At 39.3% G+C, this 12,844-nt stretch overlaps 1 protein-coding gene, 1 long non-coding RNA gene and 1 pseudogene across 6 annotated transcripts in view; 2 read left to right on the plus strand and 1 right to left on the minus strand.

The window, feature by feature from the left end:
* The window catches only part of LOC138843046 (disintegrin and metalloproteinase domain-containing protein 32-like), a 498,529-nt gene that overhangs the window by 391,999 nt on the left and 93,686 nt on the right, over window positions 1–12,844 (plus strand). The gene's annotated exons all lie outside the window — the stretch shown is intronic.
* The window catches only part of LOC138848518 (uncharacterized), a 31,494-nt gene that overhangs the window by 1,732 nt on the left and 16,918 nt on the right, over window positions 1–12,844 (minus strand). Inside the window, exon 3 of the long non-coding RNA XR_011386380.1 lies at window positions 1,987–2,025. This is a non-coding gene — a long non-coding RNA (uncharacterized lncRNA). The remainder of the gene's footprint in view (window positions 1–1,986; window positions 2,026–12,844) is intronic.
* Window positions 3,719–4,521, plus strand: LOC138848676 (RRP15-like protein pseudogene; annotated as a pseudogene).

Raw genomic sequence — 12,844 nt, forward strand, 5'->3', positions numbered from 1 at the left:
TTAAAAATAGATGTAAAAAGAACATGGGACCAGTAAAACCACCTACAAGCTGTTCCACTTCTGATCCAGCTCCCTGATAATGGCCTGGAGAGAGCAGTGAACGATGGTTAAAGTGCTTGGGACCCTTCCACCTACATGGGAGACCCAGAAGAATCTCCTGGTTCCTGCTTCAGCCTGACCTAGCCCTGGCCCTTACAGCCAGCCGGGGAGTGTACAAGCAGATGGAAAATCAATCTCTCTCTCTCTCCCTCTCCCTCTGTCTCTCTCTCTGTAATTTTGACTTTCAAATAAATACATAAATCTTTTTAAAAAGGAAGAAATATAGAAAAACATAATAGGTGTCATAACAGTAAAGCATTGTACCTGCTTAGCTTACTAAATTTAAATGAAAAATAAAAGAATGCTTTTCTGTATTCTATAAACAAAGCTAGACTAATGAATTAATAGTCTAAATTATATTCTCCAAATGATGCTTATATTGTCCTATAGTTGATGTCTTCTAGATGATGATGATGATATTTGAATGCCATATTCTAAGATTAGAGACAATCTGTTACAATTGGAGTACTTAACACTAATTAATATGGTTATGTGAAATTCAAGAGTAATAACTCATTCAATAAACAAATGTCTATTGAGCATTTATGCTGCAGAATGACACTATAAACTGAGAAACAAAAGAGGCATGTCCATTACCCTAAAGCAAGTTCAGATCCTAGATGAGTACAACGTTGGGAGACCTGTATGACTGGAACACTGCATCACAACTCCCTGGCGACAGTGACAGAGACAAGAGGCAAAAAAAAAAGGGTTTTTTCCCTCATACTTAGTTTGTTGAAAGTAAGAAATGTCTATAAAAGTGTGGTTAGAGGGCCGGTGCTGTGGCGCAGTGGGTTAATGCCCTGGCCTGAAGTGCCAGCATCTCATATGGGCACCGGTTCTAGTCCTGGCTGCTCCTCTTCTGATCCAGCTCTCTGCTATGGCCTGGGAAAGCAGTGGAAGATGGCCCAAGTGCTTGGGCCCCTGCACCCATGTGGGAGACCCGGAGGAAGCTCCTGGCTCCTGGCTTCAGATCAGCGCAGCTCCAGTCGTTGCGGCCAATTGGGGAGTGAACCATCAGATGGAAGACCTCTCTCTCTCTCTCACTCTGCCTCTCCTCTCTCTGTGTAACTCTGTCTTTCAAATAAATAAATAAATCTTTCAAAAAAGAAAAGAGGGGTTAGAGAGAATGGATACAGAAATACTGCAGCTTTCTTAGAGGATGGAGCGTCTTCCACCAGGCAGGAGAGATACTATATAATGTCATAGCGTTGCCTAGAAAATAGCTTGTGGCTATAAAAAATATTCTGCATAGCAGTGGATTAATGTAACTAGAAGTCACTTCAAGAAAAAATACAGGATAAAAAAAAGAAAACTTTATGAAGAAGATGAGTAGACATTTCTCATTTGATACAAATGAGAAACTAAAACTTAGAGAATTCAGAGCATCCTTGTTAACAAAATTGTAGGCTGTTGAGGGTCTTAGGGAAATATTGAATTTTAGTGTGTTTATGATGCTATCTCTTATATAAACTTTTCCAAAGTGTGGAACTCATTCACTCAGTTGTTCATATTTTGTTTATTAGTCTAAATGCAATCTAAATGAAGAAGCAAAATTTTCTTTTATAAATGTTAGCATAAACTATTGAAAAATGTTCATCTTGTACATTATACAAACTAATTATAAGTACCTATCTCTTACTATATTTCTCTGTGTGAGTCACAAGTATAGGTGATTGATAAAAATTTAGTCAACCAAAGAAAAAAATATTAAATTAATTGATATCTGTTCCTAGAATGGGAAATAATACCAAGCTGATTTAGTAACAGTACTTTATCAAGTGTGGATACTTAAAAATTATTGTGCATATATTTGTGAATTATCAACTTTTTCATTCTTAGTTTTCAATATATTTATTTATAGGAAATACTTTCTAAGTTCTTTACCTGCTGGTTTCTGCTTGAGTACTATCTTCTGACGTGGATCTAAATAAAAACATCAGAAAGTCACTCTGAAGAAACTTGCCTACTTTGAGAATAGGCCATTTTGTACCAAAATTAATTCTTAAACACACAGAGCATACAGATAAGTAATGTTGTTTACTCAAATGTCAAGTGCAATATAAAAAACAAAATTAAACTTCTGCAGTGGTGAAGAAAATAATGATAAAACTTTTTTTCATTATCACTGCTAAGCACAAATTATAAATTTGACTCCAAATTCCTAAATTTGGGCTACAGGGTTCAAATTAACTTTATTTGCTAATATGGAAATTATCACATTGTACAAAAATAAATTTGTGCTTAATTCGGGGAAATCTAGAAGACTGAACTGACTGCATAACTTCTCCCTTCTATTCCACACAATACAAAAAAAGCTGAAGAGAATAGCATACAATTTAACACAAAAGTCAGATTGCTAGCCATTAAAGTTTCAAAGACTGAAAAAGCTAGAATTTCAAAGACAAAGAAACAAAGAAGGAGCTAAAGCTGAGTGCCCTAAGTGATGTGCTTCTAAGAATCCTAGCTTGGAAGGAGTTGAGGGATGGACCCACACATGTTTGAAAGCTGGGATTCTAAGAGGGGTAAAGGCCTGGTGTCTGTGCTGTCATATTGCTTTGTTAAGAATATCCAGGAGTAGCTTGAACAGCCCCACATCTCTAAAGCCAAGTTACCAACCACAGAGAGTTTCAATATCCCTCTCAGGCAACTGCAGGTGCCAAGTTGTTTACAGTGATCCCTCACCCTTTGACCTTGCCCTCCTCCCCTTTTCCTGCCACTCATACTTAAAAAGGACTAGTTACAAAGGAAAAGTCAAGATGGCTTCTTTAGTACACCATCCCTGTCAATGACTCAGCTTACTAGTACTCCAATTAAACTCACTTTCTTTGCTACAACACCTCACCCTTGAGTTATAGGACTTTTCATGTGGTAGCCAGATGGGCTTGAACGTGGCAACAATTGTTGGTGAGCCAGGCAATGTAAGCTGTTCAAGGGTGTCATTCTTGTTTCAAATGACCCTCCCTGGGAAATGTCTAGTAGGTGCTAGAACTTTTTGTTCTGGGGCTTTCCCTTGGACTCCCTACAAAGGTTTTGGCTGCCCCAAGCACTACACTGTTGAAGAAACATCTGATTCTGTGGGTCCCCTGCTTCTCCTCTGAGCAGAGTAAGTTGACTTGGTATATAAAACTGAGAACTCCTTTATCCTCCACTTGGGACACTCCTTTAGGAAGCCTAATGTGTATTTTATTTGACATAGGAGCCCTGTTGGAGAGAGGAAAAGAGTTAATAGGACTCGTACCCAAATTCTGAACCAGATATTTTGTGGTTATTTCTATTTCCAAGCCGAATTTGTGATTGTTTGCAACTAAACCCTTTATATGATTGCCATTGGGTCATTTGTGGCTTGTCTGTACCTGAACCTCTCTTTCTCTTCCATTTTCTGTCTGAAGTAGAAATTATAGTGGGGAATGCACCTTCAAGCCCTAAGGAGAGCCTATTGAGGCATATTTCGGTAAATTGTCATAGTGTTGGTAAAATATCATGACCAAAACTAAAATAATTTATTGTAACAGACTGTCCTCATCTTAAAAACGATGGGCCATGACTTCCAGTGAGAGAAAAATGGCTGCGGCCATTGCAAACTAACGTGTTAGTGCAGGGAAAAAAGCTGAAAAATATGCTAAAGAAAAAGAAGAAGGTGGAAACGATTGCCAAAGTCATAGCATCTGAGCTGGAAGAGGAGGTGAAAGATGCTTCCGACAGAGGATCTGTAGGAAGCTGTGGATTGGAAAAGGGTCATTTTTCTGATGATGAAGCAATAGATGCTGACAATGAGGATGCTGATGAATCCTGTGACAAAGAAAATGAAAATGCTGGAGAATCATGTGCTAGAACTTATATGGGCTGGGCAGATGCCATGGCTAAAATCCTCAACAAGAAAACACCTAAAAGTAAACCCACCATTTTAGTCAAAAATAAAGAACTGGAAAAGGAAAAAGAAAAGTTAAAGCAAGAAAGACTTGAGAGAAGAAAACAGATTGATAAGAGGAAAGAGTGGGAAATTATGTGCAGAGTAAAGCCAGATGTTGTCAAAGACAAAGAAGGAGAGAGAAATCTTCAGAGAATTGCAACACGGGATGTGGTGCAATTACTTAATGCTGTCCAAAAACATCAAAAGAACATTGATGAAAAGGTTAAAGAAGCCGGAGGCTCTATTAGAAAGCGTGCTAAGTTGATATCAACTGTTTCTAAGATTTAATCAGTGTTCTGAGAGGAATGGATGGAACTGCAAATGAGAAAAGTTCAACTGAGAAGCTCAAAAGCCAAACAGACTGAAGCGAAATCAGAAGAGGGCCCAGGTTGAACGATCCTCCGTGATGATTTCATGATGGGAGCATCTATGAAAGACTGGGACAAGGAAAGTGATAGGCCAGATAACAGCAGACCAGAATCTACAAGTGACTCTGACATGTAAAATAATAGAGGTAACATAGTTTTCAATCAGTTTATTTTTCCTACAAAGATACTCTATCCTCTGGCAGTTTGGGAATTATAATGATACCATTTGTAAGAAAGCCAAAAGACTTACTAGCTTTGATGTGGGGAAAAAGGGACACTAACCCACTGTTGGTGGGAAGGCAAACTGGTAAAGCCACTATGGAAGTCAGTCTGGAGATTCCTCAGAAACCTGAATATAACCCTACCTTACAACCCGTCCATCCCATTCCTTGGAATTTACCCAAAGGAAAATAAATTGGCAAACACAAAAGCTGTCTGCACCTTAATGTTTATTGCAGCTCAATTCACATTAGCTAAGACCTGGAATCAACCCAAATGCCCATCAACAGTAGACTGGATAAAGAAATTATGGGACATGTACTCTATAGAACACTATACAGCAGTAAAAAAAAAAGGATCTGGTCATTTTGCAACAAGATGGAGGAATCTGGAACACATCATGCTGAGTGAACTAAGCCAGTCCCAAAGGGACAAATATATGTTCTCCCTGATTGGTTACAAATAACCAAGCACCAAAAGGAAACCTGTTGAAGTGAAATGGACACTATGAGAAACAGTGACTTGATCAGCCCTTGTCCTGACTGTTGATGTACAATTTAATATTCATCCCTTTAGTATTTTTTGTTCTACTTAATACTATTGGTTGAACTCTTTAATTAACACACAATTATTCTTAGGTGTTTAAATTTAACTGAAAAGTGATCTCTGTTAAATATAAGAGTGGGAATAAGAGAGGGAGAGAGGGAGGAGATGTAGAATTTGGGATATGCTCAAGCTGACTTGCTGCAAATGGTAGAGTTAGAAACATACCAGGGGATTCCAATTCAATCCCATCAAGGTGGCATGTACCAATGCCATCTCACTAGTCCCAGTGATCAATTTCAGTTCACAATTGATCATACTGATAGGTCTAAGAGTCAAAGGGATCACATAAACAAGACTACTGTCTGCTAATACTAACTGATAGAAGAAAAAAGGGAGAGAACGATCCAACATCGGAAGCGGGATACACAGCAGACTCATAGAATGGTAGATGTCCTAAACAGCACTCTGGCCTCAGAATCAGTCCTTAAGGCATTCAGATCTGGCTGAAGAGCCCATGAGAGTATTTTAGGCATGGAAAGACAAGACACTCTGGGAAAAAATATTAAATGAAATATCTCTGTGAGTGAGATCCCAGTGGAAGAATGGGCCATCAAAGAAGGAGGTACCTTTCTCTGAAGGGAGGAGAGAACTTCCACTTTGACTATGACCTTGTCTAAATAAGGTCAGAATTGGCGAACTCAAAAGGCTTCCATAGCCTCGGCATCTCATGACAAGAGCCTAGGGAGATTACTGACGCCATAAACAAGAGTGTCAATTTGTTAAGTCAACAACAGGAGTCACTGTGCACTTACTCATCATCTAAGATCTCTGTCCTTAATGTGTTGCTCAATGTGAATTAATGCTATAACTAGTACTCAAACAATATTTTACACTTTATGTTTCTGTGCGGGTGCAAACTGTTGAAATCTTTACTTAATATATACTAAATTGATCTTCTGTACATAAAGATAATTGAAAATGAATCTTAATGTGAATAGAATGGAAAAGGGAGAGGGGATGGTTGGTTTGCTGGTGGGAGGGAAGTTATGGGGGGGGGAGCCATTGTAATCCATGAGCTGTGCTTTGGAAATTTATATTCATTAAATAAAAGTTAAAAAAATAAATAATTAAAAAACTAAAATAAACACTATGAGAAATCTTTCAGCTGTAAATCCTGCCATATCATGCATCACAGAACTCACATGGGTTAAAATCCCCATGCTTACAATGAATGTTAGAAAACTATATATCGGAACTTAACTTTCATTAGAAATCATATAATTCACATAGGGGAGAAAACTTAAGAATGTATTGAGTGTGGAAAAGCCTTTTGATGGAAGTCGCACTTCATCAAACATCAGAGAATTCACAGAGCTGAAACAATTTATGAATGTACTTAATGTGGAAAAGCCTTTTGCCCCACCCAAGTCAGCCCTCAGTAGACCTCAACGAATTCACACATCGCAGAAACTTTTGAATACAGTTGAGTGTAGAGATTCATTTGGATGGAAATCAACCCTCACTGTACATCAGAAAATTCATACAGGGGAGACATGTTATGAATGTAATGAGTGTGGAAAAGTATTTTAGTGTAAGCTAGACCTCATCAAGCATCAGAGAATTCACACATGGGCAAAATCTTATATATGTAATGAGTGAGGAAAAGTTTTCTTGTCAAATGACAACCCTCATTACACATTAGCAAATTCAAACAGAGAAGAAATCTTATGAAAGCAATGAATGTGGAAAAACATTTTTCTGAAATCCAAGTGGCAAAAGAAACAGAATTCATCAAATGTTTTGTCCCAGGTAAGAAATGATTATCTGGTGACCTACATACTCAAGAAATTCTAGACTTATTTGTTTGTAGGCCTGGATGTGCCTACAATACCACAGGTCTCTTTATTGGGTGTAAGAGAGGTTGCTTGCAAAGCGTTCTGGTTGTGTAAAATCCAGGCAGTATTTCTGAGATTGAATCTATGCCAGTATTTTTTTGTTTTTGTTTCTTGGATCACTGTGAGTTGCTCCTGTGTGTAATTAAATTCTGACTTGATTGGGGGAAAAAAGATGGACCAGAAGTTCTTTAAATAAAAATGCTCAAGGCTTATAAATTTTTTAAAGTATTCAAATGATAAATGAGGCACCGGGGGTTTAAATACATTTAGAACAGACAATTTGGATTTCTGCATAAGAGCCCTGGGTAAAACTGAGAGTGGAGAAAAATTGCTGACTTCTTAGTAGATAATGGAGAATCCTATTCAGCTGTAAAAACCCCACTCTCTCACAAGAACATTCAGTCTATTCTTAACATGTGGGTATATTGGGAAAATATAAAATTGAGCATTCTTAGAACCATTAGAATACAAATTGGGGGACTGTGTCTTATAACACAGTTTTTTTATGTCAAAATATCCTATCCTCTCCTAGGGTGAGCCTACCTCTTATGAAAATTTAAATGTTCAAGTAACTTTTTCATCAAGAAAGTCAACTTTGAGTTTCCCCCAGAACAGGCTTGGAATTCTCAAATAGTGCCTAAAGGAACACTTGTCAAAGAACAGAACTTCCTTCACACAGAATGGTTAAGGGAGAATTAGTCTACTCCAGTTGATCTTGTCTCACAGAGCAGCCCTTGACAGGGCCAAACCTGGAACTCTTCATAGGAAAAATCAGTTTCATGGACAATTTAAATGTCATGCCAGGATGTGATAGTAACTTTATAGGAGACCTTTGAGGCCAGAGTCCTAATGCAATGGAGCTCAACACAAAAAGCAAAAAATTATTGCCTTTACTACCTCTCCATCAGACAGAATGAAATCAGGTGAAAAACCAACTCAAGGCATATCCAGGAGCAATTTAAAAGGAGAGTTCCTCACTCAGGGAATAAAGACTTAAAACATGCTCATGAAATTCTACAATTCTTTAAACCTGTTCATAAATCACTTAATAGGGGCTAAAAGTCATTATCTAGGTCATCAAAGAGTCCCAAACAATTCAGGGAAATCAACTTGCTGAACAAACTAGAAAATAGCAGATAAAAGCAGGGACTATCAGTCTATATCTGGGTCCCTTCTCTCCCAGATTGATCTGCCTAAAAATAGATGAACCAATATGTTGAGAATAAGACTAAGAAAGAGCTAAAAAACAAAGTTTTCCTCCCAATCAAAATTCTTCAGTTTGCAAATGCAATGCACAGGCAGTTATCTTCATTCCGAAATGCTATTACAAACTATGCTACAGTACATTTGTGAGAGTGTCCATTATAATTGACATACCATGTTGTAACGTGTACACAAGTGTATCATGGGACCCAATTTACAAAAGAAAAACTATTCAGCAATTCATCTAAAAATGCATGATCTCCACCAAAAGCAATCCAAAGAACAATTACAAGTCTCCGCCCACTCCAGCTAAAAGGGAACTCAACATAAATGTTCTTATTCTACTGAAGATGGGCAGGTTGCTCTCACCTAAATGCCTTGAGCTTCAGGGAATGTCTCATACTTACGAGTATTTTTGGCCACATTCTCTGGCTGTGCAGATGCCTACACCATCCAAATAGAGAAGGCCAGTGAAGTGGTCAAATCCAGCCTCAAGGAAATCATCCTGCAGTTGGCACTACCTAGCAAATTCACAGTAGCAATGGGGCAGCATTTGTTTCTTTCATAACCTAATAAGTATCTAAGACCCTCCAGATTAACTGGAAATTACACTCACGTTGGAGGTTCTAGTCCACAGGAAAAATGGATATCAATCGCACTTTATAGAAGAGCCTTACCAAGATATGCAAAAAACTAATGTAATGTGAGACAAGGCACTACCAGTTGCCTGGCTATGGTCACTGGCACTGTCCCTGAAACAGGCTCCAACCAACCTACTTTAAAATAAATGAGGAGGTGAGCATGGGGTGTCATGGTTAAGAATTTTCTTGGGATGCCTGAATCCCTGTCAATATGCCTTGTTCAAGTCCAGGCTCTTCCACTTATAATCCAGATTCCTGATAATGCATAATCTGACAGGCAGCAGATGATGCTTCAAATACTTGGGTTGCTGTCAACCACATTGGATTGCATTCCAGGTTCCTGACTTCAGCCTGGCTGAGACCAGACTCTTCTGGGCATATGAGGAGTGAACCAGAAGATGGAACAGCTCCCTTTTTCATTACCTCTCTGCTTTTCTTCATTAAAAATATTAAAGTAAAAAATAGCAAATTATTTACAGCAAAGAGGAAGCTACAAGCTATCTAGAAAACTCACACATTAATAGGGAAAAATAATCAGGTTGACAACTGAAATATCATCAATTACTGTAAAGGGTATAACAACAGAATATTTCTTAAATGTTTCAGAAAAATGACTCTCAACTAAGAATCTGTAACCAGATAAGCCACCATTCAAAAATGCATGTTAAAAGAAGAGTCATGTTCAGGCACTTAACAGAAAATGTTCGTAAAACATAGATACTGGGGTGAGCCAAGATGGTGGAATAGTGAGGGTGCGCACCGATAGTCCGGGAAAAGATAGTTTAATAAAAGTGGAATTACTGTAGCCTCAGGAAAAGGCTCAGGAAAAAATTGCAGAGGAAACTCTTCTGGATCTAGTGGATGTGACACGGAGGACCTACAGGGAAAGCAAGGTCGCCCACCGCATGGAAGCCGAGCCCCCGCCAAGCCGTGCCAGCGCAGGAAGGGGAGATGAGACAAAAAGACCTCAGTAACCCGAGACTTTGGCAGGGAAAGGCAGAAAGAGCCCACAGGGAACAAGGCCTGAAGCCCCACAGGGGAAAGTTCACCATGCTGACTGGAGAAGAGAAAAAATGAACAAATAAGGGGAACCAGCACGGACATTAACCTCTCTCTCCACTCACCTTACAAAGCCCAGCAAGACAAAGAGCAGGCGCCATTTTACATATGTAGAGAGGTGCCTGCCATTAGCCAAGCAGAAAAACCTGACTCTGGTGGGGAGAAATAACAGGAAGTTAAGACCTAGTTAGTGAAAGTGTGGAGCTAATGAACAGAGACTGTGAAAATCTGAGGGGGGGGGGGCGAGAGAACTCACCGAGTACACAAACATGGTAACCTGGGCAAACTGGTGAGAGACTGTGGAGAAACTTGAGACCACACTGAGAGCTGCATAAACTCTTTCTGTGGTCCCAGGGGTAAGCAGAGAAATACCCACAGGGGCCATATTTCATACATCAACTACCCTCAATCCCACTCAGCTGTGTGGAATTACTTTCCAACTGAGTCATAAAAGAGAGAGAGAGAGAGAGAGAGAGAGAGAGCAAGCGAGCGAGAGAACAATCTGGGTGAGTCACCTTTGGCACACCCTTAACCCTGAAGAACCAAACAGAGCTCTCTGGCCACACCCATCACATCCTCTAAGGATCCATCAAAAGCAGACAGTCCATTTAATCTAGAGTCACAGTATAACGAGAAGAAACACCACACCGAAGAAACCAAAGAATATCTCCAATATGACAAACAACAAACATAAAAACCAAGGTAACAAGAACAAGGAAGAAACTATGACGCCCCCAAATGAAATAGGCACCCCAATTCAAGTTTATGAAGATGATGAGATAGAAGAAATGCAAGAAGCAGATCTCAAAAAATTGATAAGAACATTAAGAAGTTCACGAAAACAAATTCTTGAACTACAGAAATCCTTACTGGACAAGATAGAAAATCTCTCTCATGAAAATGAAATATTAAGGAGGAATCAAAATGAAATGAAACAACTAGTAGAACATGAAACTGTGATAGTGATGAGAAATCATAATGAAATGAAGAATTCAAATGATCAAATGACAAACACATTAGAGAGCCTTAAAAACAGAATGAATGAAGCAGAAGAGAAAATATTGGACTTAGAAGACAGAGAACAGGAAAATATACAGTCAAACCAAAGAAAAGAAGAGGAAATTAGAAATCTAAAAAAATATTTTCAGAAATCTTCAGGATACTATTAAAAAAACCAACATTCAGGTTCTAGGAGTTCCTGAAGGCATGCAGAGCGAGAAAGGATTAGAAGACCTTTTTAGTGAGATGCTAGCAGAAAATTTCCCAGGTTTTCAGAAGGACAGACACATCCTAGTACAGGAAGCTCATGGAACCCCTAATAAACGTGACCAAAAGAGATTCTCACTACATCATGTTGTAATCAAACTCACCACAGTGAAACATAAAGAAAAGATCCTAAAATGTGCAAGAGAGAAACGTCAGATTACGCTCAGAGGATCTCCAATCAGACTCACAGCTGACTTCTCATCAGAAACCCAACAAGCTAGGAGGGAATGGCGAGATATAGCCCAGGTACTAAGAGAGAAAAACTGCCAGCCCAGAATATTATATCCTGCCAAGCTCTCATTTGTGAATGAAGGTGAAATAAAGACCTTTCACAACAAACAGAAATTGAAAGAATTTCTCGCCCCTCGTCCAACCCTGCAAAAGGTGCTTAAAGATGTGTTACACACAGAAACACAGAAACATGGTCATCAATATGAAAGAAGGTAAACGAAGGAAAACTCACAGCAAAAGATCACAGGAAGTTCAAAACATATATTAGAAAATATCTTTGGCAAATGGCAGGGCAAAGTTACTACTTATCAATAGTCACATTGAATGTTAATGGCCTGAACTCTCCAGTTAAAAGACACCGATTGGATGACTGGGTTAAGGAACAAATCCCATCTATTTGCTGCTTACAAGAAACACATCTTTCCAACAAAGATGCATACAGACTGAAAGTGAAAGGCTGGAAAAAGATATACCATGCCAACAGAAATGAAAAAAGAGCAGGCGTAGCCATCTTAATATCGGACAACATAAACTTTACCACAAAAACTGTTAAGAGAGACAAAGAGGGACACTATATCATGATGAAGGGATCAATTCAACAGGAAGATATAACAATTATCAATGTATATGCACCTAATTACAGGGCACTGCTTAAAAGATTTGTTAAGGGACTTAAAGGGAGACTTAGACCCCAATACAATAGTACTGGGGGACTTCAATACTCCACTCTCAGAAATAGACAGATCAACAGGACAGAAGATCAACAAGGAGACAGTAGATTTAAATGACACTACAGCCCAAATGGATCTAACAGATATCTATAGAACTTTCAATCCTACATCTAAAGACTTCACATTATTCTCAGCAGTACATGGAACCTTCTCTAGGATTGACCACATAGTAGGCCATAAAGCAAGTCTCAGCAAATTCAAAAGAATTAGAATCATACCACGCAGCTTCTCAGACCATAAAGGAATGAAGCTGGAAATTAGCAACTCAGGAATTCTAGAGCATATGCAAACACATGGAGATTGAACAACATGGTGCTGAATGAGCAATGGGTCATAGAAGAAATTTTTTTTTTATTTTTGACAGGCAGAGTGGACAGTGAGAGAGAGAGAGACAGAGAGAAAGGTCTTCCTTTGCCGTTGGTTCACCCTCCAATGGCCGCCGCTGCAGCCGGCGCACCGTGCTGATCCGATGGCAGGAGCCAGGATCCAGGTGCTTTTCCTGGTCTCCCATGGGGTGCAGGGCCCAAGCACCTGGGCCATCCTCCACTGCACTCCCTGGCCATAGCAGAGAGCTGGCCTGGAAGAGGGGCAACCGGGACAGAATCCGGCGCCCCGACCGGGACTAGAACCCGGTGTGCCGGCGCCGCAAGGTGGAGGATTAGCCTATTGAGCC

This window comes from Oryctolagus cuniculus, chromosome 2 (assembly GCF_964237555.1).
Source record: "Oryctolagus cuniculus chromosome 2, mOryCun1.1, whole genome shotgun sequence".
In the NCBI taxonomy this organism is placed as follows: Eukaryota; Metazoa; Chordata; class Mammalia; order Lagomorpha; family Leporidae; genus Oryctolagus; species Oryctolagus cuniculus.